Raw genomic sequence first — 27,823 nt, 5'->3', positions numbered from 1 at the left:
TGGAAACCATTCTCCTGTAGACATGGGTGCCCTGCACTGTCTCCTGCACCTAGAGTGACCCTTGAGAAGCTTCATGCCTTCTGATTCATGTTCCTTATGTGCAACTTTTGTTTCTCTCTGGCTGTTTTTGAGGATTTTTTTTTTTTTTTTTTTTTTAATCCTTGGAATTCTGGAATTTCACAAAACATGTCACATGTTGGCTTTTATCATTCATTGTGCTAGGCTCTGAGTGACCCTTTTCAATGTGGAAACTTGTGTCTTTCCGTCCTGTGAAACTTTATTTTTCCTTAGTAATCTTCTGTCTGCTTGCTCTCCACAACTCCTGCGAGCTGGAGCTTGGGCCTCCAGCGCTGCTTTTCCTATGTCTTTTCACTTTTCTGTATTTCCCTTCTCCTTGTGTTTCTCTTCTACTCTCTAGGCTATTCCATTATATATGTGTCCCAACCATTCTATTGAATTTTTAATTTCAGCTATCATACTTGTTCATTCTCTGTTCTTCCTTCCCTCCACCCCACAACATAGATACAGCCTTTGTATTTATCTCTCTGAGGATATCAATAGTGATTGTTTTTCCTCCTGTTTGCTGACTTATCTCTGTCTCCTCCAGCTTCCCTCTTTTGTTTGGTTGCTTTATTGTGGTCTCCCTGTGGTTCTGCATCTCTCCTCCTGTTGGATGGAGGCTTCTTTAATCTTTACTGGTCCTTGGCTTTTGTCCATAGTTAAGGATAAGTGTCCAAGAAGTTGACTGGCATTGGATGTCTGTGAAGGCAGACGGGGCCGATTTCCCTCTGGGTCGACCAGACAGGCCTTGGCCTTTTGTTTTGGGTGGGGGGGACACATAAATATCACAAAGGGGAGTTCTTTTCTCTGGGACTGCTCTGTTTCTTCAGTAAGGTAGGATGGATATGGTGAAGAGGATGGATTTTGGAGTCAGACCACTTGGGTTTGAATCTCCACTCTGCCACTTTCTAGCTATATGACCGTGGACAAGTCACTTAATCTTTCTCTGCCTGTTTCTTATATGTAAATTAGGCCTAATAAGAATAGTATTGCATGGGTTGTTGAGTTTATTTATGTAAAGTTTTTAACCTGGCATATAGTGGTTGGTCTGGAGTCACTGCCATGTTCTTTATAGAGTGGGAACAGGGCTGGGGCAGGGGGATTTGGCTGTTCCCTAAGCAGATTCTCAGTTAATCCTGCTGTTTTCAGCCCTTTCTGGCCTTAAAATCTCATGCCCTTTTCCCCTCTACAGGCAGTTGCCTTTCTTCTCATTGGCACATCTTCTGCAGGTCTTATCTAACTCAATAGAAACCAGTTGGCTAATCAAAAAAAAATTGTTTCAAGCAAGAAATCATTAAAAATGATTTTATTTTATTTTGACTGAAAACATACAGATGCTTATTCCATTTTCTTTGAGGACGGACCTGTTAGTTGGAATTCTATAAGGTCTTTCTTGCACAAATCCCAATGCATAAAACATTGTCGACCGTTTCCAGGTTCACCTTTATTGTGCAACTAAAACTTAAAAGGAACTTATGGAACAATCTGAGTACAGATTCCTTCTAGATTTATGTGATTTTCTCCAAGTCTGTTTCAACTGCTTATAACTCAGATAAACATTTTTTTTTAAAATGGCAATCTGCTTTCATTGAGTCTTTCAAAGCGTTCAACATAGTTTTCATAAAACAACTCCCTTTTTACAACCATATTTTATTGGTTTATTAATATTAAATGGAATCACATAATTACAAAAGCAAGTACCACTGGCATAAACAAGTTTGGGAATAAGCAATTGTTTCTGGGAAAGCAGATAGATTAACTGGAAGAGACGTATTTGGGCATTCGAAGGAACAGCCTACCTGGCAAGGTTTCTAGCCCATAATGTTTGTAGAGAGAACGGTGGGTGTGGCTCTCCTGAGAATGCTCACCTAGTGTTGGTGGATCATGAAAGCTTAGGTTGTGTTGTGGCTTCTACCACTCACACCTCCATCTCCCTTTAATCTTATAGAAATTTGTTGAACTCTCTCATCTATAAATGACTCCTCTTCCTTTCTTCCTGTCCTCATGGGTTTATATCTTCTCTTTTCCTGTCATTTTAAGGGGAGAGAGTATAGAGAAGGCAAGCAGATAAGCCTTAAAGTTAAATTTTTATCCAATTCATTTTTATCCAGACAATTTTATCCAGTCTTTTTTATTTAAGACTCCCAATATCCAGTAAGCAGCAGATCTCCACAAAGGTGACAAAGCTAAGTGACAGAAGCAAGTTTGAAATTCAGGTCTCTCTGAGGCTGTAGTGGATACTATGGTGTTTCTGTCTAGATCCCCTCTCCAGGGTCGACAAAGCACCCCCCACCTGCTGGGATTTTGGTTGCTGGCTAGTCCTGCAGCAGCTCACTGGAAATTGCCATTGGCTATGGGAACTGCCTCACTCTAGCATACTCTTCCCTGCAGGGGTTGCTGTGAGCATGATTGGCTGAGGCAGGAATATAAAAGCCCAACCTTCTTTCCCCAAATTGAGACAAGTCTGAGGGGCCACCCTAGCTCCAAAGATCCATAGAGGATAGACTGAGATGGTTGCAATTCATAATGGGTCAGCTTGGCCCCATGCCCAGCTGCAAGTGCGACTCCAAAGAGCACTCTCCAATGAGCCTTCGGCACACAACTCTTAGTTCTACCATCTGTCTCTAGGAAGCCCAATATAAGGCAGAGGCCATGGTCTGTGCTCATTCTGGCACCTCTTCAGGTAGTGGAGACTCAGTCCCCAGGCTATTTTGGGGCAGGATTCATTAGCAAGGAGAAGACTGATAGTGTCTCACAGAAGACCAGGAAAGAAAGGAGAGAAGACTCATACTTGGTATTGAGTAGATGCTCAGGTCATGTCTGTTGTTGGTGATGACACAGTAGAATGGCCTTGGGTAGGAGGCACCAGGCTTGAATTGTCTAAATAATGAATAACCACCATTCAGGAATTGTAACGTGCTCAGCAGTTTACACGCCATGTGTGCTTGCGTGTTGCTGTGTGATACATGTGTGACTGCAGGCCCCACCTTACAAATGAGGAATCAAAGGCTTTCTAGGGTCACTTGCCCAGGGAGTGCAGGGCTGGGCTCAGCTCCAGGGTCCTCTGACTGACTCTCCATTCCCTGATTTCTCAGGTGGCTCGACTGGGCACTAGTGAGTGACCTCAGCTCTGTAGGCTTCAGGTTCTCTCTGGCAGGAGAAGTCGTTTAATCTGAGAAGCATTCTGGGACCCCCATCAGGGTCTCCTCCCTTTTCCAATGGTTTCCAAGGTATCGACTGCTGCATCACGTTTGAGTCACCATGGGACTGGGGAAACTGTTTGTCACAGAAGCAGATCTGGCTTATGGACAGGAAACACAAGGGAGAGATAAACAACCACTTTCCAGGATAAAAAGCATTAAGGACAGGATCTCCATGGCAGTGTTGGAACTTGTTTGTTTGTTTAGTTTTGATGTTTTTCTTTAGTGACCCAGAGATGATCTTTCCAAGACGCACTGATTTCTGGTTGGATGTTTAAACAATGATCTCAGAGTCAGCATTTCCAGGCTGCTTCTGCTCTGTCTTCATGGCATCACTGGCCTCCATCTGAACAATTGCAACTTCTTCATTATCTCTCTTTTGTTGTTGTTTGGAAATATTTTTATTTTGTCTCTACTCTCTAAAAAATGTTTTATTATGGAAAATTCAAACTTATACAACAACAGAGAGAATAACCTGATGAACCCAATGTACCTGTCAGTGAGTTTCAACAGTTAGCAGCCCGTGGCCCATCTTGTTTCACCTGCTGCTGCTCACTATTCTCATCCTAATCCTGCCTCCAGGTTGTTTTGAAACAAAACCCAAGCAGCATATCATCGCATCTATCAATATAATGATGCATTAAAATATATAATTATAATGTCATTACCATACCTAAATGTAACAAAAAATTCCCTAATATTATAAAATGTATAGTATTTAAACTTCCTAGGTTAACTTAAAATTTTATTTTATTGTTTTACAATTTGTTTGATTCAGGATCCCAATAATTTCATATGTTGCAGTTGGCTCATAGTGTCTTTATTCGTTTTTAATGTATACGCTCATCCCTCTTCTTATTTTTCCTCAGCTCTGTATTTGTTGAAGAAACTGGGTTGTTTATCCGTTTTCCACATTTGGATTTTGCTGAATGAGTCCCATGGTGGTGTTTAATGTGTTCATCTGTTCCCTGAGTTTCCTGTATATCACTAGTTGTATCTAGAGGTCTCATCAGATTCTGATTTGATTTTTGGCAAGAATGCCTCGGAGGTGGTGCTGTAAACTTTTACCAAGGAGCACAAACTGCCATTGTCATCTCTCTTTTTGTTATTAGCAGCCATTGATGAATATTGACTAGATCCATTATTTCTTCAGAATTTGCATATGAGTAATATCTCTTTCTTTCTTTTTTTTTCCTTCCTTCCTTCCTTCCTTCCTTCCTTCCTTCCTTCCTTCCTTCCTTCCTTCCTTCCTTCCTTTGTTCCTTCTTTCTTTTTCTTCTCTCTCTCTTTCTTTCTTTCTTTTTCTTTTTCTTTTCTTTTTTTTTTTTTTGGACAAAGTCTTGCTCCAATGCAGTGGTATGATCACGGCTCACTTCAGCCTTGACTTCCCAGCTCACATGATCCTCCTACCTCAATCTCCCGAGTAGCTGGGACTACAGGCATGCACCACCACGGCAAGCTAGTTTTTTGTATTTTTTGTAGAGATGAGGTTTCCCCATGTTGCCCAGGCTGGTCTTGAACTCCTGGGCTTAAGTGATCTGCCCACCTTGGCCTCCCCAAGTGCTGGGATTACAGGTGTGAGCCACTGCACCTAGCCATAATAGTTTATCATTTTTTGTTTGTTAGCTGGACTTTTATAAAGGGTAACATCCTTTCATAAACTACTTGGTTACCCTGAGGTACTGTTCATTCAAGAAAGGCAGGGTAAATGCTTGATTCTCCCCATTTGTTTTCTGCTTTTAAAATAATGAATTTGTTCTCTAGCATTATTCAAAGGTAACCAGTGAGATTACTTTGTATCATTATGAACTCATAATGAGTTCATATGGGTTTAAATACATGAGATATGTTTCAATCCATTTCAGTTTTTATCCTTTTTTTTCAGTCTTAATTCACTTTATTTTTCTTATACAACCCTATGTTGTAGCCACAGCTGGAGCCTGGGTCCGCTGCATGGAGACTCTGGCATGGGTCTTGATGTGGTGGTCAGTGAATTCCTGACAGGGAGACTTGGTGAATACAGTCTCCTTCCAGAGGTCGGGGATCAGGCAGCTGTAGCTCTTAGAGATGGCGTCAAAGGTGGCCTTGGCGAAGTTGCCCAGGGTGGCAGTGCAGCCCCGGGCTGAGGCGTAGCAGTCGTCAATACCCGCCATCATGAGCAGCTTCCTGGGCACAGGTGCCGAGATGATGCCAGTGCCCCTGGGTGCAGGGATGAGGCACACCAGCACAGAGCTGCAGCGGCCTGTCACCTTGCAAGGGACGGTGTGGGGCTTGCCGATCTTGTTCCCCCAGTAGCCTCTGTGCACGGGGACAATGGAGAGCTTGGCCAGTTTGATGGCCCCACGGATGGCAGTGGCCACCTCCTGGGAGCACTTAACACCCAGACTGACATGGCCATTGTAGTCCCCGATAGCAACAAATGCCTTGAACCTGGTGCGCTGGCCAGCACAGGTCTGCTTCTGTAAAAACCTCGTCCTTGAGAGAAGCCCCCAGGAAAAGGTCAATGATCTCAGATTCCTTAATGGGCAGGGAGAAGAGATAGATCTCCTCCAGGGACTTGATCTTCATGTCCTTGACCAAGCGGCCCAGCTTGGTGACGGGCATCCACTCCTTATCCTTGGCCTTGTATCCGCCAGCTCCGCGGCCTCAGCCCGGGCCCGGTACATGGCCGTGACTCCGGTCCCCCCAGATGCCACTGCCGAAACCTCCATAGAAGCCACTGCGTTTCCCCATCCCCAGGTCCCCAGGGCCTCCTGGGGATGACGCACCAGCGTCATCCACCAGTTTTTGTTTTCTCGGAGGAGAAGCTCAGTTTTTATCCTTATTGACACTCACATTATCCCGTTTTTGGCTAATGGAAATCCCTTCAACTTGGCTTCCAAGCCCTTTTGATTGTTATCCTAGTAGTCTCTGCTAGCTTTCCTGCTTTCTAGAATGACAAGATGTACCATTTTGTACATTTCCTGTCCCAGAACTGCAATCCGCCTCTCCAAGGAGCCTTTGTGTTTGTTTAGTGGGAAATGGTATTTAGAGGCCACAGTCTGGGTGCTAGGGTTATCTTTTTAAGATCATATTTGGTAGATACAAAAGAGTATATGTATTATTTATGTAATTATGAAGCATAATAGTAAAATGGCTGCCTATCAGTCACAACCCAATTTAAGAATTGGAACATTATCAACACCAGGTATGTGCTCCTCCTTTAACTTAATCCTCAGACTGCACCCAACAGGGTGAATTGTCTTATTTATTATTTTCTTGTTTAAAAAAAGCTTTATCACATATGTATGTATTCTTAAGTTACATATTTAGCTTAGTTTGTTTCTGAACTTTGTAAAAATGATATAATGTTTGTTGTCTTCTGGACCTGTCTTGTTTTTACCAGTGTATTTTTCTAAGATTTATCTATTTTTTTTAAAGCTGTAGTTCATTTATTTTCAGTGCTGTGTAATATAATATTATAATATTCAATGCTGTATAATATACCAAAATAAATATACAATTTATTTTGTCCATTCTTCTGTCTGTGGACATTTGAGTTGTGTTCACTTTTTGCCACTACAAATATTTAGCTAAGACAGTACTGTTACAGGCCTCATTGTTCACAGCCTCAGAATAATGTGCAGGAGTTTGTGTGGGGCAGTGGTTATCGAACATTTTAGTCTCAGGATCCCAAAGAGCTTTTGTTTATGTGAGTTATATCTAAAGATATTCACTATATTAGAAATTAAAACTGAGAAAAACATATTTATTAATTCATTTTAAAATGATGATAAGAAACTCATTATATGTTAACATAAATCACACACTTTAAATGAAAAATAACTGTATTTTCTGAGACAAATGGAGAAGAGTGACATTGTTGACATGTTTGCAAACTTCTTTAATGTCTGGCTTAACAGAAGACAGCTGAATTCTTGTATCTGCATCCATGGTCAATCTGTTGCAATATCATCCATCATGCATCTTCTGAAAAATACTGTACACCTGTGAGACAAGAGTAAAAAGTCAAATAATACTTTTCAAATATATTATGAAAATAGTTTTGACCTCATGGATCCCCTGAAAAAGTCTCAAGTCCCTGGACCACAATTGGAGAATTGCTGCTCTGGAGAATACTGGTCTAGGGGTGAAATTGCTGGGATATAGGGTCGCAGAGAACATATGCAAATGTTTGGTTATATAAGATAATGCCAAATCGTTTTCCAAAACGGCTATAGTAATTAATACTCCCACCCTCAGTGTCTGAGAATTTCCACTGCTCCATATCTCCCCTAACACTTGATGTTATTAGACATCCTAATTTTGGTCCATCTAGTGAATGTGAAATGGCATTTCATTGTGACCTATTTGTGCCCCAGTTTCTTCCCATTTTAATCCATTCTTCTCGCCCTGCCAGATTAATCTTTCTATGAAGGTATTTTGGTCATGTTATCCTTGGTCTTCTTCAAAAACTTTCCCTCAACAGAATAGGAGCAAGTTTATCATCCTTCCATTCAAGGTGCTTTACTCCAAAGGCTGAAATCACTTGGTGGTATTTCCTCTACAGCCTACTGGTACCATATATTCCAGGCAAATGGAAATATCTACTTTACCAAACAGGCCCCGAAATTTTCCCCCTCCATGTTCTTGCTCATGATATCTTTCTACCTTGAATCCCCTCTCTATCCCACATGGACCTGTTGGAGACCAGTCATCTCTAATGAGAGCTCAAATACTACCTCTTTCAAGAAGCTGCCCGCATCTTTCCCTCCCCCAAACCCTCACCACACAAGGCTTGTCCCTGCTTTGTCCCTCTACTGCACACCACCTTGAGTTCTTGTTATGAGTGTCCAGTAGCTCCTTGAGATCAGAGACTGTGCATTTTCCTTCTTGTATTCCCCACAACCCCTAACATTGGGCCTGGAATAGAGTGGGTGCTAAAAATCTACTTATCAATGTCTCTGTTTTACATATGAGGAAACTGAGGCTTGGCCAGATTAAGAGCTCAAGGGGCTTTCTCGAGAGCTGGGGAATCAGGACCCTGTGTAAAGATAGAGCAATACAAGGTGATCTCTGATCAAAGATTTTACAGCTGATTTATCAAATGAGAGACCAGAGAGCAAGAATGGTGAGGGCTCAGAAGAGGGAGGGGACTGGGGCAGGCAGGGCAGGCTTCTCGGAGGCAACAGAGCTTGGAATGAGCATGGGAAGAAGGGGATGTGGATTGAGTGGAATGGAGGCGCACTGTACCTGGTGCTGTAGGGAGGAGAGACCTGGGCCTGAAACACAAGACTGAAGGATTTGGGTTGGATCCCAAGGCACAGTGTCTGTGTGCATCCTTAGAGCCAGCTCTCACTGCCTGCCCTAGCCAGCAAGGGGCTGGCCTGGCTGGAGCAGAGACACAAGGACAGCAAGAAATGAAGTGGGAGGGCTCAGGGCCTGCAGCATGTGCTGCAGCTCCCATGCCAGCTGCAGAGGACTGGGCCCATCCAGAGGCCCTGGGGGAATCTGGGGGCCCCTCTATTGTCCTTCAGAGGAGAGGTGTTCTGAGGGATCTTTTCTGGGCCAGGTGCTTCTGGAGACTTCAGAGGTGACCAAGGTCAGCCCATGGCTGTGGCCTTTCTTTCTCCCCCGCTGCAGTCTGGGCTCCATCCCTGCTCTTCTTAAGACACTGGTCAGCCTCTCTCCTTCACCCTTGGTCTCCTTCTCTGTTTATCCAGGTGCAGAGGGGCTGTGTTGCCAATGTTTGGGACTTCCATTTGGTCATGGACTGAACTAATCAGTTGGGGGCCTGCTTAGTTTCTGACCACAGGGGTTCACTTCATCCAGGTAAGGAGCCTTCCCCATAGACCAGCTCAATTTTCAGCACTGAGTTTGGGGCCAAAGCCTCGGTTAAAAATCAGTGTCACTTAACCTTCTGTTTTCTAATTATTGTCCTGGTTACTTTCTTCACTCAAGGACTTGAAGAAGGTGAAGGCAGGGCAGGTTTGGGCATAATAACCTTCAGTAGCACCTGGGTTCACCCTGGTTTCTAATAGTGTCCCCTGACCCATCAGGATAAACATGCTCAGTGCTTATTCAGGTGGGCCTCAAATCTCGCTGAGGCCTTGGTCTCACTCTGCTGAGAAGAGATTTTCATCATCATCATCATCATCACCACCACCATCATCATCATCTTCTTCACCACCATCATCATCATCTTCAAATAGTTTCCACTTACTGAGCACACCTGTGTGGGCCAGGTCTTGTGTTAGGTACTTCATGCCCAATAGGTCTTGAGATTCTTGCATAACTGTGCAAGGCAGGTGTTAGCATCCCTGGAGAAAGACAGGTGAGGAAATGGAGGCTCAGAGAGGGGAAGTCAAAGTCACACAGCTGCTGACTATATGAATAGAAGATAATGCCCAGTGCTTCCAGCTCTTGGTGCAGGACTGTCAGTGGTGTCACCAGAGCAAAAGTGTTACCATCCCATGGCTAATGTGGTCTCAGGCTTTTAGAGAGAAATTGAGGCAAAGAGCAGGTCTAGTTCACAGAGTCTAAGTTTGTAGACTTAGCTGGCCTATTCAAACCCTTGGCCACCATGAGAGTCACCTGCCCTCCCCTCAGGGTACTATTTCCTGCCTTGAGGGAGCCTCTGGGGTCTGCTAAATTAATTGTGTATGAAAGCAGAAGGAGCTGGTAGCATCTGTGGGACCTGTGTGATCCAGGGCTTGCCACCTAGGCTCCTTGGTGGCAAGGAGAGGTGGGATTTGAACTCAGTTCTCTCTGGGCTGCTAAGAGGTTTGTAATGGTAGTGGTGGCAGCATAAGATGGTGTGTGTTGATTTCACATGAATAAGGGCTCTGGGCAATGCTGGTATGCAATGAGTCAGGCTGTTTGCAAGAGAGAGATCAGGGGAGGTTAAATCAGCTGGAGATGTTACATTTACCAAAGGACATGACAGAGAAGAGAAATAAAGGGCGGGTTCTCAGGAGGGATGATGGGTGGTGGCAGAGGGAGCACCTAGCAATCAGCCCTTGGGCACCTGCTCCATGCCAGGCTCTGGACTGGTCTCTGTGCGGGTTTCCAAGGCCCCAGCTATGGAGCTGAGCTAGGTTCACCCTTGGGGAACTCAATCAGGGAGAGACGGACATCCTGAAGGACACCAGTTGTGTGCTATGCTCTCTTAGGATGTGGAGTTTGCATTCTTAAAAAATCTTGTATTACAAAAAATCGAATTATAGAGACAATTGCTTCAGTGGGGAAAATGAGGTTAGGGGTTTGAGAGTGTCAGACTCGCCATAAAAATGTTATTTTTCCTTCAGGAATGTCAATAATAAAGGTGCTTTTACAGCTATAAGTGTATGGCTGTAAAAGATGAACATCACGGAGCAAATCCAGTTTTAGACTTCCTCATGATTTTGTCCAAGAGGAACAGCCTTTTTTCTCCTGTCACCCAGCACTATCACTAGCTCAGACCTCCAATCACCTTGACCATCCTCTGCTGGAGTAACAAAGTATCGAATTCCTCTAAGGAGGCATCCTAAAGACATCAGGACATGCCTTCTTCAGCGCCTACCATCTCCTTTCTAGTTCCCCTGCAGCAGATTCCTCCCCTCCACGGTGTTATAACTAACTGTGATCTGCTCAGTATAAATTGTGCTCTTTAATTAAAGAATCATATTGTATTTAATTTGCATTGAAAAATCCCACCATAGGAGAAATTCTTGGAGGGTATGAGAACATTAGTGGTGGCATGTAGAGGCAGTGTCATGTCACAATTAAGGGTGGGGCCTCTGGAACCAGTCTTCCTGAGGTGAAATCCTAACTTGGCCACTTACTAGCTATGTGAACTTGGGCAAATGACCTAATCCTCTGCGTTTCATCTCTAAACTGGGGAGAATAGAAGCATCTACTTCATCTAGTAGCCAGGATTAGAAGAGGTAATGATTGTGGTGGCTCACTACAGAGCCTAGCACATGGTCAACACTCAGTAAATGCTAACTATATCACAGGGCAGAGAGAGGAGGGGTCTATTTTAGCCTGTAGTGTGGGGTGACCATGAAGGAGGAGAGATTGGAGCTGGACTTAAAGGGTGGTTGACATTGGATAGGAGGATAAAGCAGAGGGAACAGAGAGACAGAGCAAAGCTCTTTTGAAGTCTCCCTGAAGGAGTCAGGAATAACCAAGACCTTGGTTTCTACTTAACATCAGCTGCTGTAATAGCTAAAACTCCAAAAGGTCAATAGCTTAGTGTAATAGATGTTAATTTCTTGCTTGCATAAAGTTCAATCAGTGGCAGTAGAGGAGGGAGAGTACTCTGCACCTCACCATTATTCAGTAACACGGGCTAACAGAGGCTCTGCCATTGTCCATGTGGCTTCCAAGGTCACACTGGGCACTGACATCCAGCCCGCAAATGGGGAAAGAGAACATACAGGATGATGCAAGAAGTTTTTGTGGGCCAAGCTTAGAAGTGATGTTCATAATTTCCTCTTACATTTCACTGGCTAGAACTTAACACATGGACATCTGCAAGGCAGTCTACAGACTAGAGTTTAGATGTGTTCCCAGAAGGAAAGTGAAATGTGTTCCCAGAAGGAAAGTGAAATGGATTTGGTGACTAGCTAGCCAGTCTCCTGCCCCAGGTTCTGGGACTAAGAGATGCACCAGCCCAGAGAAGCAGCAGTCTAAATGTGAGGACTCCGATTCTGAACAATGAGTTTGAGCTTGACTCTAAGGGCACTGGGGGGCCACTGAAGGGTGTTCATCAGGAAAGTGATGTGGTCAGGAAGTGCCAGAGGATTAACTGGCTTACTCCAGCTACAAGGTAGATGTGGGAGGGTGAGGAAGAGAGGTTGGATAACCAGTTAAGGGCTGTTACAAGGATGTAGGCAAGAGTTGATGAGGCCAGCACTCAGCTGTGGCCATAGAGATGGAAAGGAGGGTGACTCTCAGAGAGTTCACTGGGCTACTTAGAAGACAACTGTTATTCCATGAATCTAGTGCTCAGGGTTGTGGAGCATACAAAAGGAAAAAAATCCCAGGCCTTATCTATTGAGAGCTTACACTCTATTTATGGACATAAAACTGACAAAGATGACTTTGTATCAAAATTTTGGAGTAAGCTGGCCAGGGTCATCCTAGAGTGGCTTTCGATGGCCTTGAACACTCTCATCTCACTTCTCTGTCTCTCTGTATATATATTTAATCTTTGCTTCTCTTTGCATGTGACTTCATTCTCCTAGGTGGACTGTCCCCACCAAGCTAGAACAATAGCCGAAGCCAGGCCCAGGCTTACATTTACACTTCCCAGCAACAAAGAGGTGGAAATGACTGATAATGGCTTAGAGTGGTGGTTCTCACTCTAGTGTGCATCAGAACGACCCAGAGGGTTTGTTTCAACGCAAACTGCTAGGCTCCAGAATTTCTAATTCAGTTAAGTGTATTAGTTCCCCAGAGCTTCTGTAACAAAGTGCCACAGACTGGGTGGCTTAAACCACAGAAATATATTTCCTTACATTTCTGAAGACTAGAAGTCTGAGATTGAGCTGTCAAAAGGACTGATTTCTCCTGAGGCCTCTCTCCTTGGCTTGTAGATGGCTGTCTTCTCCCTGTGTCTTCACATGGTCTTTCCCTCTGTGTGTGTCTATGTCCCAGTCTCCTCTTCTCATAGGGACACCAGTCATATTGGATTAGGATCCACCTCAATGACCTCATTTTACTTTATTTTTTTAAAGAACCTATCTCTAAATACAGTTACAGTCTGAGGTACTTGGGGTTAGAACTTGAACGTGTGAATTTGTGGGGGAGGACATAATTCAGCTTACAACAGTAGACCTTGGGTGGAGCCCTAGAATGTGCATTTCTTTTTTTCTCTTTCCCTTTTATTTTAATTTCAAGGCGTATATGTACAGATCTGTTACATGGGTAAATTGCGCGTTGTCAGGGTTTGGTGTGCCGATAATTTTGTCACCCAGGTAATCAGCATAATACCCAATAGATAGTTTTTCAATCCTTACCCTCCTCCTACCCTTCACTCTCAAGTAGGTCCCAGTGCCTGTTGTTTCCTTCTTTGTGTCCATGTGTACTCAATGTTTAGCTCCCACTTATAAGTGAGAACACGTGGTACTTGGTTTTCCGTTCTTGCATTAATTCACTTAGGGTAATGGCCTCCAGCTCCATCCATGTTGCTGCAAAGGCCATGATCTCATTTTTCAAAAAATAGCTACATAGTATTCCATGATATGTATGTACTACATTTTGTTTATCCTGTTGATGGGCATCTAGGTTGATTCCTTATCTTTGATATTGTGAATAGTGGTGCAATGAACATATGCATGCATGTGTCTTTACGGTAGAATGATTCTATTCCTTTGGGTATATACCCAATAATGAAATTGCTGGGTTGAAGGGTAGTTCTATTTTAAGTTCTTTGAGAAGTCTCTAGACTATTTTCCACAATGGATGAACTAATTTACATTCCCATCAGCAGTGTGTAAGTGTTTCTTTACTCCACAATCTCGCCAGCATCGGTTATTTTTTGACTTTTGCATCATAGCCACAGAATGTGATAGAATGTGCACTTCTTTTTTTTTTTTTTTTCCTTTCTTTTGAGACAGAGTCTTACTCTGTCACCCAGGTTGGAGTGCAGTGATGCAATCTTGGCTCACTGCAACCTCTGCCTCCAAGTTCAAGTGATTCTTGTGCCTCAGCCTCCCAAGTAGCTGGGATTACAGGCATGCGCCACCACGCTTGGCTAATTTTTGTATTTTTAGTAGCGATGGGGTTTCATCATGTTGACCAGGCTGGTCATGAACTTCTGACCTCGAGTGATCCACCCACCTCAGCCTCCCAAAGTGCCGGGATTACAGGTTTGAGCCACTGTGCCCGGCCACAATGTGCATTTCTAACAAGTTCCCAGCTGCTGCTGCTGCTGCTGTTGGTTCAGGGACCACACCTGGCTTAGAGTGGTTAGCCCTTGCCCTGGTATACATATGCATTTGAATAAGAGCAGATATGAGCTCAGGAAATTATAAAATTAATTGGAAGGAATGCCATACATTTTTAGCTGGCCAATGGGAGAGAGAAGATTTTGAGCTGAGAGCCCTTCTGGCATTTCCCAAACCACATGTCGCTGGTATTATGGCCTTTCAGCAGAATGTAGCAAAAGAAAGGGCTCAGATTTTCACATGAGAGACATCATACATCCAATCCTAGCTTTGCCCCTTCTGAATTAAATGTGAATGAGCCACATAACAACTCTGAGTTTCAAATTCCTCACCTATAAACTATACCTATGGGGTAGTTGTAGGAGTTAAGTGTAATAATTTATCTAAAGGGCCCGGCATCGAATGGTAACTGTTACCATTGTTGTTCATTTATTCATTTGCTCATCAAATACGTGGGTAGGAGTCAGAAGACCTGGGGTCTAGTCCCGCTGGAATTTAGCTGTGTGCCCTTAGGCACCATGTAATCTTCTTGAGCCTCAGTGTTTTCACCTGTCAAACAAGGAAGACTATCTCTTTCTTACTGCCCCAATCATGGTTGTTTTGAGGATCAAAAACGAGAATATGAAAATTCAAGATTGACTGTGCCATGCTATACAATAGAAATACTATTATTATTTTTTTTTTTGGTAATAGTCACCAATAGGAGTAACTGCCTGACTCATAACAATTCCTCCTTCTTCTCTAGGAACAGTGTCTGCACTAACTAATGCCATCCACCTGGCTAGAGGTGCGCCCCTAACTCAGCTGGGTTGATCAGGGGGCTTCCCTGGGATTTTGAAAACTGGAATGAAGGGAAGAAAGTCCTAAGTCTTTCTATGGTGGGAGTTGTTGGATATGAGGCTTGGAAGGTGTAGGTGGTTTCATTTCGTGCCATATGGGGGAATGTCACTTCTGCCTTGGATGAAATAATGCTGATATGCAGAAAGAGGTCAAGATGAGTGAAGAGAGGCCTGGGGCATTTGAGGCCCTGCTTCTGACATTTCCAAGGCCCAGCTGCACCTCAGTCATAGGAGATACTTCAGTATTCTTCTCCTTTTAAATTTATTTTTAATTTACTTTTTTTTGTAGAGATAGGGTCTCACTATGTTGCCCAGGCTGGTCTTGAACTCCTAGGCTCAAGTGATCCTCCTGCCTTGGCCTCCCAAAGCGCTGGGATTACAGGTGTGAGCCACTGTGCCTGGCCTCCTTCCCCTTGAAATCCAGCCACGTTTCAGCTGCTTTTCCGAAACTTGTAACCCTGATAAATACATTATTCATTTAAGAAGTACTCATTGACCACTTACACTCTGCTAGCCTCTGAGCTATAGGCTGGCCAAATGATACATAGTGGGCAAGGCCTTTCTTCAACGCCCCCAGACCTGTTCTGCCTGTCTCCTCTTTATTCTTTAGCAGGAACCTGCAGAGTCCACACCATCCCCTGCTTAGCCAGACCAATAAACAAAATTGCAGAATCATATAACTTAGTCTCCTAGAATTAGTAAGCCAGAGAATAAATAAATCTGAATTCTTATAGACTATAGAGAAAATCTGTGCATGGAAGATATGAAGTCTCAATCTCAACTCACACTATGTGAAATGACCTTTTCACGCTACTCACTGGGCCTTGGGCTAGAGGTAGGAAACAAAGAATATTTCAAGGGAGTCCTCTTGCTTTTAGCCACCGCTGAAAGTTGGAATTGATTTCAGCACTTATTTAAAAGTACAGATTTGTAGGATCTGTCCAAACCATCTGAATCAGAATCTTCGTGGGCAGGATCTGGGGATCAATATGTTTAAAAATCTTTAGAAGTGCATCTCATGCAACCGGCCCATAGGAACACCATGGTGAAGGTCCATATGTTCCTTCCTCTCCTCTTGTAAGAACAAGAGAAACTGGATGAGGAGGGGATGAGTGATGTGACTCAGAGGGGCAAAAACTAGAGGGGCTTAGCTTCATTATCTGTGTGACTTGGAGCAAATTGCTTCCCCTCTCAGAGCCTTGTTTCCTCATCTGAAAATTGGGATTGATGACAACTTTTGCAGCATGGGGTTGTTATGAAGAATAATTTATTCCCTTCTCCTGTGTTTAGGGCCCCTCCCACAGACGGGAGTGAAGGCTCCAGGAGGGCAGGGGTTCAGGCATTTTCCTTGTATCCCCCAAAGGGTTGAAGTTGATAGTCCTGTGGATGCTTGTTGACAGGGCATCCCTTCCTCTCCATCTTCATAGTCACCATGAGGCCTAATTCTCTGCCACCTGGGTGTGGCCCCAGCCTTTTTGTCGGTCTTGGCAGACCCTCCTAAAGGTTCTGTAGTGGGGAAGCTTGGCCCTTCCCAGTGGCTCCTTCTAAAAACTCCATGAAGTGGGCACTCTCTGGCTTGGCTACCCACTTGCCTCAGAGGCCTCTCCAGTTCTGGGCCAGCCCCCAGCTGGCTGGCTGGGACTTCCTCCAGGCTTGATTTCTTCTAATGTCCCAAACTAGGCCTCCAAAGGAGCTAATGAGGAATAATGCAGACTTTTGCCTGGACGTCAACTCCAGAGATTCTTGATTTCTGGTCTGTAACAGAGTGAGCTGAGAGGGCGTATTAATATTTGGAATCCTAGTTGAGTGACCCAAAGCAAGTTTTTAGGGGCCTAAGTTTCCTCAGGGCCAAATGGAAGATGCTAGGACTTGTAGGATTCTGTGAAGGTTAGAAATACCACAGATTGAGTGCCGGAAAAGAGCAGTTGTTCACCTAATGGTAGCAAACATTGTTACTTGGGTACACACCCTCCTCACTAAGATGGGAGCTCTTTGAGGGCAGGGACTGTGCTTTTGTGTAATATAATAGTTCCAGTTTATTGAGAACTTCCTATGAATTGGGCTGAACTTTCATAGGGTTAACAATTACACTTACCCCATAGGTTGTGTGTGGATTAAATGAGGAAGACTGTGCCCATTTTACAGATAAGGCAACTGAGGCTCAACTAGGTTAATGCTCTTGTTTGCAGTTTTGTCTTTCTCTGTCCCTGCCTAGGGCCTCACACATGCTTCAGTGACTGTGAGATTGCAGTACCTAGTATGGTCATGACTTGGCTCTGCTCACAGGGCATTTTGGAAGGGACCCAGGCTTCCCTGCTCCTTTCCTTTCCCTGTCCTGGCCTCCCTGGCAGGAAGGGAGGTTGTGAGCCTGTTGCTGGGCTGGCACTGAGGGAGGGCCTCAAAAGTCTGGGAGCCAAGTGCAGGGAAGAGGAAACCCATCAGAGGCCCTACCCTTGGTGGGGGGACATTCCAAAGAGGCAAGGAGCAACGTGGGACAGGTTGAGTCAGATTAAAGTGGGCACCTGGCGGGTAGGGTGGGGATGGTAGTGGATATGTGCACAAACCCATCTCTGTTCTGATCAGCAGAGTTTTCTGTTAATGATTTTGGTTGGCAGAGAGGCTCAGTGCTCCCTTTGTCTCTTTCTAATAGTGTCTCTTATTGTTCTATTTTTTCTTGGTTTTCTCCAGTGATGAAGCTATACTTGTTTCATTTTCCAGATGGGGCCGCTGAGGGAAAAGACCTACCCAAGGGCACATAATCTGTACATGAGAGAGAGCCGGGTGTAACAGACTGAGTGCTGGACTGGGGGTTAAACAGACTGTGAATCCTTCCACCCCACTGGCAAGTTACTTTGGACAAGTTACTTTAATCTCCCTGAGCCTCAATCTGCTCATCTTTAAGATGGAGGTCTTAATAATCTCCTGATAGGGGATTAAACAAGAACATGAATGCATCTTGTCTAATGCAGTGTCTGAGATGAGTAGATATTCAAAATAGCAGTTCATTTGCTTTTTTGATCTTTGGCTCCCACCTTTTTTTCAACTGCTCCAAATCTCTTTCTGCCCACCTTTTCTCATTCCATGGGGTCTTTACACCACCGTGTTAGCATGTGTTTCTGCTGCATGGTTATTTCTCTTTCAGAAGCCAGTGAGTGAAGGGAAGGCCCAGTGGGCAGCTCAGAACTCAGTAATAAAACCACACAGAATCCATCTCAAACAAAACAACAAACTGGCAAGAGTGACCTGCATGTAGTTTTTTATTTCATTTACAGTATGCAAGGACTGTGGGAGGACAGCTGGAGGGGGAGTCAGGATATGGGGGTTCAAGTCCATGGAGTGGCTATGTGACTCTGGGCTGGCCCCTTTTCCTCTCTTGGCCTCAGTTTCCCCATGTGACAATAAGGGGTCAGGCCAGGGAATATTCTGACACTCTGAATTTTTAATTTTATTCTAATTATGTTTCAGGGAGGAATAACTGGGCCCCGGATAGAATGTGATGAATGAATATTCTTAATGAGAAGTGGAAATAATTTGTGGTTGAGAGCTGTGCCTCAGATCAGAGTGACAGGATACAGGGCTAGGCTATATTTTCCAGCAGATTAAGAGCTATAGCCCAAGACTCTGAAATATGAAGAAAAAAGGAGAAGATGACAGGATATCTTTTTAAAGAAATATTTTCCAGCCAAATGGTGCAACAGAGGACTTCCAGGAATTTGTTCTCGTTCTCTATCAAAGGTGAGGAGTTCATAGCCTTCAAGGAAACAAGAAACCATGGGATTGAGTGAAGGAAGGTGGCCTGGAACCAGCTGCTGAGCCTCTCTGAGCCCCAGTTTCCTTAACTCTAAAATGGGGCTGATCTCTCCCTCAGCCTGTCATTTCAGGAATTAAATGAGGTATTGAGTGGGAAAGCATCAGTCCCGTAGCAAATGTCCCTAAGTAGGAGCATCTGAGTTCTGGTTCTGGTCCTGCTGGGGTATGGTTGGTTGAGAGGTCAAAGAGGTAATTAAAGGGATTGCCAGCTTCATTATCGGGAGCTGAGATTCCATTTTAGACCAAGAGTGTGACCAAGGTGGTAACCTTAACATTTCATTTCTTCATATTTATTTATTGAGCCAATATTTTTCAAGCATTTGTCATGTATCTCGCATTTTGTTGCTGCTAGGGTAGACAACAGCCCCCCCACCCTGCCCCGCAACCCACTGCAGTGAAGAAAGTACCTCTACATCCATAGGGCCCTATCTACCCTGGTCCAGCCCACCCAGCCACTGCCTGAGTAGAGAATGGGACACAGCATCCCTAACCTCCCTGTCCCCCATCCAGACAAGCACATCCCATCCGTTCTGTCTCCTGATGTCATTCACACTGTCCCTCCTCCTGCAGGACCCCATGTTTGGCTTTCCATGTCACCTTCCTCCCTGTCTTTCCAATCCAGATCCCACATAGCAGCTAGAGTGGCCCTTCTACAGCACAAACCATATCACTCTCTTCTTCAGAACTCTCCAATGGCTCCTTTCTGGCCTCCTCAGAACCACAACCTGGCTCTGCCCCTTGCCCTCATCACGCATAGCTTCTTCAGAACACACCTTCTCTGGCAATGCAGTTCAGCTCTTTCAAGCTTCTGTGACTTTGCTGGTGGAAAACCACCCAGCCATGCTAACTCCTTTTCTCAGCTATAGAAAGAGTCTTGGAGAAAGGAAGTGACCATCCAAGATCACATGTGAAATGTGACACAGGCCCTTTTTATCAGTCTGCTCCGGCTGCCATAACAGAATACCACAGGCTTAAACCACAGAACTTAATTTTCTCACAGTTCAGGAGGCTGCAAGTCCAAAATGGAGATGCCATCAGGGTTGGTTTCTGGTAGGGCCTCTCTTCCTGGTTTGTAGATGGCACCTTTTGGTTGTGTCTCCATAGGGCATTTTTCTCTGTGGGTGCACACTCCTGGCATCTCTACCTCTTCTTAGAAGGATACTAGTCCTATTGGATTAGGGCCCTACACTTATGACCTCATTTAACCTTAATTGGCCCCTTAAAGGTCCTATTTCCAAATAAAGTCACATTGGGGATTAGAGCTTCGACATATGAATTCTAGGGGGACACAACTAAGTCCATAATACCTTTCTTGCTGGAGATCGGAGGCCAGCACTCAGAAAATGGTTCTGGGGCGAGAGCAGCTCACGTGTGTCCTGTGGAGCTAATGGGGCAGGGGTGTAAGGAGGAGCTTGGTGGTTAGAGAAGGAAAGGTAGAAGACTGGGATAGCCAGAGATGAGGAGGGGAGGGTCCTGTGGCCTGGAGAGAAGGTAAGAGCAGCCTGTGCAGGGGTGTGGGGCCTAGACTAGGAGTGAACACGCAGATTGGGCTATGGAGTGGGAGTAAAGGGGAGGTTGGTGAGGGCAGCCCACCTTGCTGTTGAGAGCAGGTGGAGAGCATGTCTCCTTGTCTGCAGAGCAGGTGGTCACTAAAGGCTGCCATTACTGTATGAGCTCAGCACCTCTCACCTGGTCCTCACATCACTCTTGAATGTAGGGATGCACACCCCTATTTTTGGGAAGAGGTAAATCCACTTCCCTAATTGTCTGGCAAGTAGCAGAACCAGGGGTCCTGATCCCAAGGCTGGGGCCTATTTTCATCTCAGGGTCAGGGCTAGGGTAAGGTAAGTGAGGTACCAAGGAGGCACTTGCACAATCTGGAGGGTGGGGGCCTCCTTAAATTTTGCTCCCTAGGCACCTTGCTCGTCTCACCCTCGTCCCGACCCTGACTGGCCTCCTCTTCTGTGGCGACTGCTCTGTTCTCTCTAATCTGTGCAGCAGAGACAATAGGCTGCAAGTAGCTGCAGCCAGGCTTGGCTTTGCTCCTAACCAAGTGGGAAGCATTAAGTTAATGGCCCTGTAGGTGAAATCAATTCAGTTAAAGTTATCGCCCTTTGCTTTTCCTGCGCACCTTCGTAGCTAGCCATGCAGTGTTATCTGTTCTCACTCATCTTCTTGGTTCATGTAGCTCCTAGGTCCACTTTCAGCCACTAGCACTTTTTACCCTCTAGCACCTCGGTTTCTCCATCTTCCAAATGTGGATGATAATGATGATTATGCTAGGGATGGTGGTGGTGATAATTCATATGTCATAGGGTTGTATATACTGTAATACAGTAAGTATTATAAAAGTGTTAGTGATCATTAATTCCAATTTTACCTCACTCCTGCTCAGCGTTCAAGGAATTTTCACACCAAGTTCTCATTGTGGCCTGGAAGGTGGGAGGACAAAAATTATTGTACCTCCTTTAGAGAAGAGGCGAGGATACTGAGAGAGAGGCCTTGGGACTTACTCATGTCGCACAATCAAGAGGTGGCAGAGCTAGGTCTGGCACAGAACTCAGGCAGGGTTGGTGGAAAGTGGGGGGGACCCCTCTCTCCTCACTCTGCCCCATGGCCTAGGCAGCTGTTCTCAGAGGCCAGGAGGAGCTCAGGACTCATAGCTGGAAACTTGAGTTCAAGACCTAGCGGAATGAGGCAAAATTGGAATTAATAACTGCTAGCACTTTTATAATACTTACTGTATGCATCTATTCTCATACAACCCTATGACATACAAATTATCACCACCATCATCACTATCATAATCATCATTGTTATCCACATTTGGAAGGTGAAGAAACTGAGGTGCTAGAGGGTAAATAGCTTGCCTAAGGCCACACAGCTAATAAATGGTAAACTGGGTTCAAACCCCTACAATCCAGCTCTAGATCTGCGCTCTTAACCACAGTGCTATTTTTTTCCACTGGGTCTTTTTCTGCCTATTTTAAAACGTTAATTAAGAATGATAAGTTGCTTACTAAGGGCCCGACAATTTACATTTTTTTTTCATTTGATCATCCTGAGATGATGAAAATTATTCACCCATTTTGCAGATGAAAAAATTGACACTTAAAAAGGGGCATATAGCTAGTAAATGGAGGCTCAGGATTCAAGCCTAGCTCTGTCTGGTTCTAAAATAATAACAATAGTAATGACAATAATGATAATATTTATATTAGTAACAGTTACTGGCCAGACATTACACTCAGAGTCAAGAGTGCATTGTCTCTGGTCTGTGACCTTTTACCATCTCCTCTTAGGATCTCATATTGTGGTCTCTGGTTGTGAAGCTCCTTCAACCCTGGCAGGTGGTGATTCGCCAGGGTTGGCAGTTTGAGCTTGGCTGATTCCCTCAGATGGAGGCATTTGTTATCTGTACATTGGAAATTATTTTTGTGTCTCAACCTAATTAGGGAACCAACATAATTAAAAAAAAAAAAAAAAGCCATCCTGGAAAATGAATTGCTGTTCGAAACAATTGTTTAGACAAAACACCATTTGTTCCCAGCTTTTGCTCCCTGCTGGAATGGCGGGCCACTTGTTTTGGTGACAGATGCCTATTGCCTGGGATTTTGGAGCATGAGGAGCTGAGTGGGGTGAAGGTGGGGGCTGGAGCTGGCCCACTCTCAGCTGGCCTCTGAGGGGAAACCCTGAGGTCCCCTGGAGGTGGGATACTCTAATCACTCTGCAACTAAGAGGGCCCCAGGCCTCCTGGGAAAGTCTGACCCGTCAGTCCTGATGTTGCACTATAGACTTTGATTCAGAATTGAAGTCCAGAGAGGCACAGCGATTTTGCCAAGGATGCTCAGCAAGATGATGGCAGAACTACAACTAGAATCCACATCCCCTCATTCTTTCCATGGTGGCATGTGGTCTTCTGAATCAATGATGATGTTACCTCACCCGACTTTAGTATCTGATATCCAGCCTATCTGCTCGTACTCGAGGCTTGTTGGGAATTACTAACTTCTTGTGTCTTGCCACTGACCCTAAGAAGTTTGGGTTTCTACCTGGCACTGTTGCTCTGTGGACTGGAAAGATCCCAGCGGGGCTAGAGCTGGTAATGTGACCCAGCGAACAACTGTTCAGATTCAGGCAGAATAAGAGGGGCCTTCAGTCAAGTATAATGGTTTTTGTCTTGGTCATGTGACTTCCTTGCTTGTATGTAATTAGGGCACCTCCATTCACTTGTGTGTTTTGATCTCAGATTCCTCATTTATAAAATGGGGCAGTATTCTCTGTTCTCCATATTCATTTACGAGGGCACTGTGGGAATCAATTATGTGAAGAAATAAAAAGTACTTGTGAACTAAAGAGTGATGTAAAGATAGGATTAGCAATAATGGCTAGTATTTACCCAGTACTTTATATGTGTGTATTAGTTGAAGTACAGTGCTTGCTGCTGGAGCACACAACCTTCAAATCCCAGTGGATTAAACAACAAAAGCTTATATCTCAACCACCATAGTCAGTGGTAGACGAAGTGGCTCTGGGGAACAGGTCTTTTCTAACTTTACCTTCCTGGCTTCTTTCACTTTCAGCCTCATTGATAAGGGCAAGAGAAAAGTATGGAAGATTGGATAGGAGGTTTAGGGGCCAAGGCTGGAGGTGGCGTGCCTCACTTCTGCCCACATTCTACAGACCAGAATTCAGATTCTTGGTTCCTTAAGGCAACTATGTGCCTTGGAGGAAAATAAACCTTTTTGGTGGACACATGGCATTTTATCAGCTACAATGTGCTATGCACCTTGTTAGTGCTCATAACGATTATCTAAATGGTTTTATTATCCTTTTTTAAAAACCTGGGGAAAGAAAGTCTCAGAGAGATCAGATGACTTAGAGAAGATACCAAATTAATGTGAGGGTGGTGGTCTGAATTCAGTCTGTCCAGCTACACAGTCCCTGCTTTTTTTGTTTAAGAAAGAACTTCTAGTTGCAGGTGAAGCAGTTTAATTCATTTTATTTGTTGAATGCCTACTATGCACTGAACACTGTGCTATCTCCTGAACAAAGTCTTGATGATTCCTTTTCCCCTTACCCATGCTGACATCACATTTTTTTCTTCAGAAATTCTAATTCTTTCTAATCTTTAAGGTTCAACTTCAGACTGTTGCTTTAAGGAAGTTTCCCTGTTTAACCACAAGGAAGCACTCTTTTTAGAACCTCTCTTGTGCTAGCCTCAATTCCAGGAAATAGTGTGAAGGACAGAGTGAAGTGCAGAGTAGATCATTCCCCCTGCCCCCAACCAGGAATTGACACCTAAAGTTTACTGCTTGAAAAAAAAAGGCACAAAGTCTTTACATTTTAAAGAGACTAAGAGTCATGGTGCCACCTTCCCACAGGACTGGTTGAGGGGCTCCTGGTTTTAAAAACCAGCCGTGCTCTGACCTCTTCTCCCTAGAAGAGGAAAAAAGGCTGTTACCTCCTATCCCATTTCCCTGGGAGAAACAAAGGATTGCACTTTTTCCCAAGGAAAAGTAGACTGACATTGTGTTTCTTCATGTAACTACCTGGCCTTATTATGACATAGCAAAGGAAGAGCATGGAGAGAAAAGGGTGGTGGTTTGGCCAGACAAAAGGGGCAAGGACTTTCTTCTCCACAGAGATTGGATGAGATTAGAGACCTCATACAGTGAGGGGCATCAGGGCACTGGGTTTGTGAGACTATGACAGTGGATGTCAGTCAATGATGAGGCAAATTTCAGTTGGGATTGGCAGTGCATAGTAAGCTGGTCAGGGAGGGCCCCCATCAGTAGAGTTTATGGGGATCTCCCCTGCACCTGTAAGGAGCCCACAGACAATAGGGTACAATTAGGAGAGGACTGTCTCACTGTGAGCTGTTACACCAGAAGTCTGCTACCTCCTGTCTGTCTCCTCACACCCCAGTGCCAGAACAGTGGAAGAGGGAGGAGGTGAGTGGGAACAGATGCTGGAACTGGATTAGAGATGGTGAGGGGAGGAGGCAGGGAATAACAGGGGCTGGGTAGGAAGAGCTTTGAATCAAACATAAGAATACAAAATATGAGTAAATAGGATTGAATCCTAAAGAACCCAGTAAAACTGTTCTAGTAACTGAAAGTGACTGAAAAGTTATGGCCTCAGATTGAGTTTGTTAAGGCAGTCTGCTACCCAGCAGGAAAAGGGAGGGTTCAACAGAGCACAGTTGGTAGCAATTATTGGAAAAATAAAACTATTCTGGGTTTATAACCCAGTGAGCTGAAACTCCACATTAAGTCAGTTTCATACTCATCCATTTAGCTACTATTTGCTGAACTTCTAGTCTTTGCCAGACAATGCTCTTGGCACTGGTGGTTCCAAGGAACTTACCCTGATGGGGAGACAGACAAGTGAAAAAAGTAACTGTTCAGCATGATAAATGCTATGAGAAAGGATGGCAGAGGACAGCAGGGCACGCAGGAGAGAAGGACTTAGTCATGGTTGTGTGTGTCAGGGGAGAGGTTGGAAAGGTTTTCCAGGGTCTTGAAGAATGAGTTGGGGTTGACAAAGCAGCTGGGGAATGGTGTCCGTATGCAAAGGAGCAGATGCAAGAGAGATCAGGGCACATTAGAGAAACTGAGTAGTTTGAGCAATGCATAAAGGGTGTTCATTATTATAATTTATTTTTATTTAAGTTTTGAGACAGGGTCTCACTCTGTTGCCCAGGCTGGAGTGCAGTGGTGTGATCTCAGCTCATTGCAATCTCTGCCTACTGGGATCAAGTGCTTCTCATGTCTCAGCCTCCTGAATAGCTGGGATTACAGGTGTGCACTAGCACACCCAGCTAATTTTTGTATTTTTAGTAGAGATGGGGTTTTATCATGTTTGCCAGGCTGGTCTTGAATTCCTGGCCTCAAGTGATCCACCCACATTGGCCTCCCAAAGTGTTGGGATTACAGACATGAGCCACTGAGCTCAGCCCATTATTATCATTTATGTCTCTTATTTTCATTTTATCTCCTTTCCACAACTAGACTGAAAACTCCTTCAAGGAAAAGTAATGTCAAATCTCAATTTCATCCCCTAATGACCAGCATTAGGTGCACAAATGTAATACTGAACTGTTTTTCACTGAGGGTAATCCAGCAGAGGTTGCATGATTCTCAGGGCTTGGGAATCCTGCAGAAGAAGGGAGGTGGATGGGTTTGTATGTGGCTTAAGACAAGTTAGCTTCCTGTTTAGGCCTTAGTTTTTCCTTCTGTGTGTAAGACAGTTGACCAGATGATCTCTAGAATTAACTTTAAAATAGTTTAAATTCAGAATTTGTGAGACCAAAGCAGTGGATTGGAAATCGGATTTGGTCCCTATGTCCAGCTCTGCCATTGACTAAGTGTGTTATGTACCCTTTCTCATTTCCCTTCTAAGCCCAAGTTCCCTATCTGTAAGATGCAGGAGCAGCACACTATAGCTGTAAAGTCCCTTTTAGCTCCAACCTTCTATGCCTTCCACACTGAATTCAGTTGACCTTGTCCAGGACGGGTGTCCTTGCTCAGGAAGGCCTCACTTTCCTCAATATTCTTCAGACACATTTTCAAACTCTATGGGGTAGGGGAGGGAAATTAGGGCCAGGAGAGGGTATTTGAGTGAGGCAATGAATATTTATAACAGACGCTCCCACCGGAGGACACATTAAGTCTTGCAGCATAACAAAACTGAATTACCATGAAATAAACTTTCTTAATTAAACCAATTAAATTTCTTCCCAGTATGTAATTTAGAAACTCTGATAAACCCTGGTTGAAAAGGTTTGTTTTAGCCTTAAGCTGGCTGAGGAAACAGGAACATCTGGTTGGTGGTGGAAAGGCCTGTTTAGGCTCCAGGCCATGGGGGCAGCACCATGGAGCTATCCATGGTGCTGAAACAACCTCTGCCTCACCGCCTCAATAAAGGACACAGGCAGTCCAGGGCCCGGTGGTGCTTATGAGATGTGTTATTTGAGGACAGTGCCTTCCACTTAAGGCATGGTGCACTTTTCTCTTTCCTATGCATGACAGCAGCCACTCAGAAGTTAATCATGTATCCTTCTCCACTACCCCAGATCTACTAGAGTTCGAAAAGATGTTATGAATTTTCTTATGCTTATGAATTCCTAGACTCTCAGAGCTAGAAGGGATGGCCTGGTTCACCCCTCTCATAAATGTAAGGAACCTGGGTTTCAGAGAGGTAAAATGACTTGACCCAAGGTCACACAACTTGTCAGCGACAGAACCGAGATTCAAGTCCAAGTCTCTGACTAAATTCAGATCTGTTTTCACTAGGAGGTTCCTGTAGTCAGTGAGGCCTTTCAGGGTAGAGGCCATGTCTTATTCACCCTTATTTTCATCTGGAATCTATTTTAGTGCTTGGAAAGGTTTTTTGAACAAATGAATACATGTGTGCTGTTTTTATTCTTCCATAGTCCTTGGTACCATAATGCAATTGGTACTCAATAACAGCCATAGCCGAGTACCAATTACACTGCACAATTCTTTGTAAGATTTTTATAATTAACAGAGTGCTTTTACTTGTTATTCAAATTGATTCTCACAATAATCTTAGAAACAGGTTGTGTTAGTCCCACTTTACACCAAAGGAAACTGAGGGTCAGGGGTCTAGTGGCTTGTCCAAGGTCACATAGAGAGTCAATGAAGAATCTAGGAGTAGGACCCAGCTCTACTGATTCCCATCCATGAACCCAAGGCTGAAATTAGCACATAGAGAGGGAAAAATAGAAGGGCAATACATGGCTCCTGCTCTGAAGCTACAATACAGTTGTGGTAATAAGCTACACAATCCAATGTGTGGAAACAAGGTACAAGTACTGAGGAAAAAGGTAATAGAATGAGGTGGTATGGTCTAAAGTCTGATGAATGGCTCAGATAGTCACTGCTTTGGCCCCAAAAACCTGTCGGGGTTTAGAGAAGTTCTCTGAGAGCAGGTAAGAGCTGACCTGTCACTGGAAGGTGAGTGAGATTTTGATAGG

General features: G+C 44.4%; 1 pseudogene; it reads right to left on the bottom strand.

Annotated features, from left to right (window-relative positions):
- Window positions 1–5,176: 5,176 nt before the first annotated feature.
- LOC126947725 (40S ribosomal protein S2-like) lies at window positions 5,177–19,924 on the bottom strand (annotated as a pseudogene).
- Window positions 19,925–27,823: the final 7,899 nt, after the last annotated feature.

This window comes from Macaca thibetana, chromosome 1, assembly GCF_024542745.1.
Source record: "Macaca thibetana thibetana isolate TM-01 chromosome 1, ASM2454274v1, whole genome shotgun sequence".
Taxonomy (NCBI): domain Eukaryota; kingdom Metazoa; phylum Chordata; class Mammalia; order Primates; family Cercopithecidae; genus Macaca; species Macaca thibetana.
This window is presented reverse-complemented; position numbering and strand designations above follow the sequence as displayed.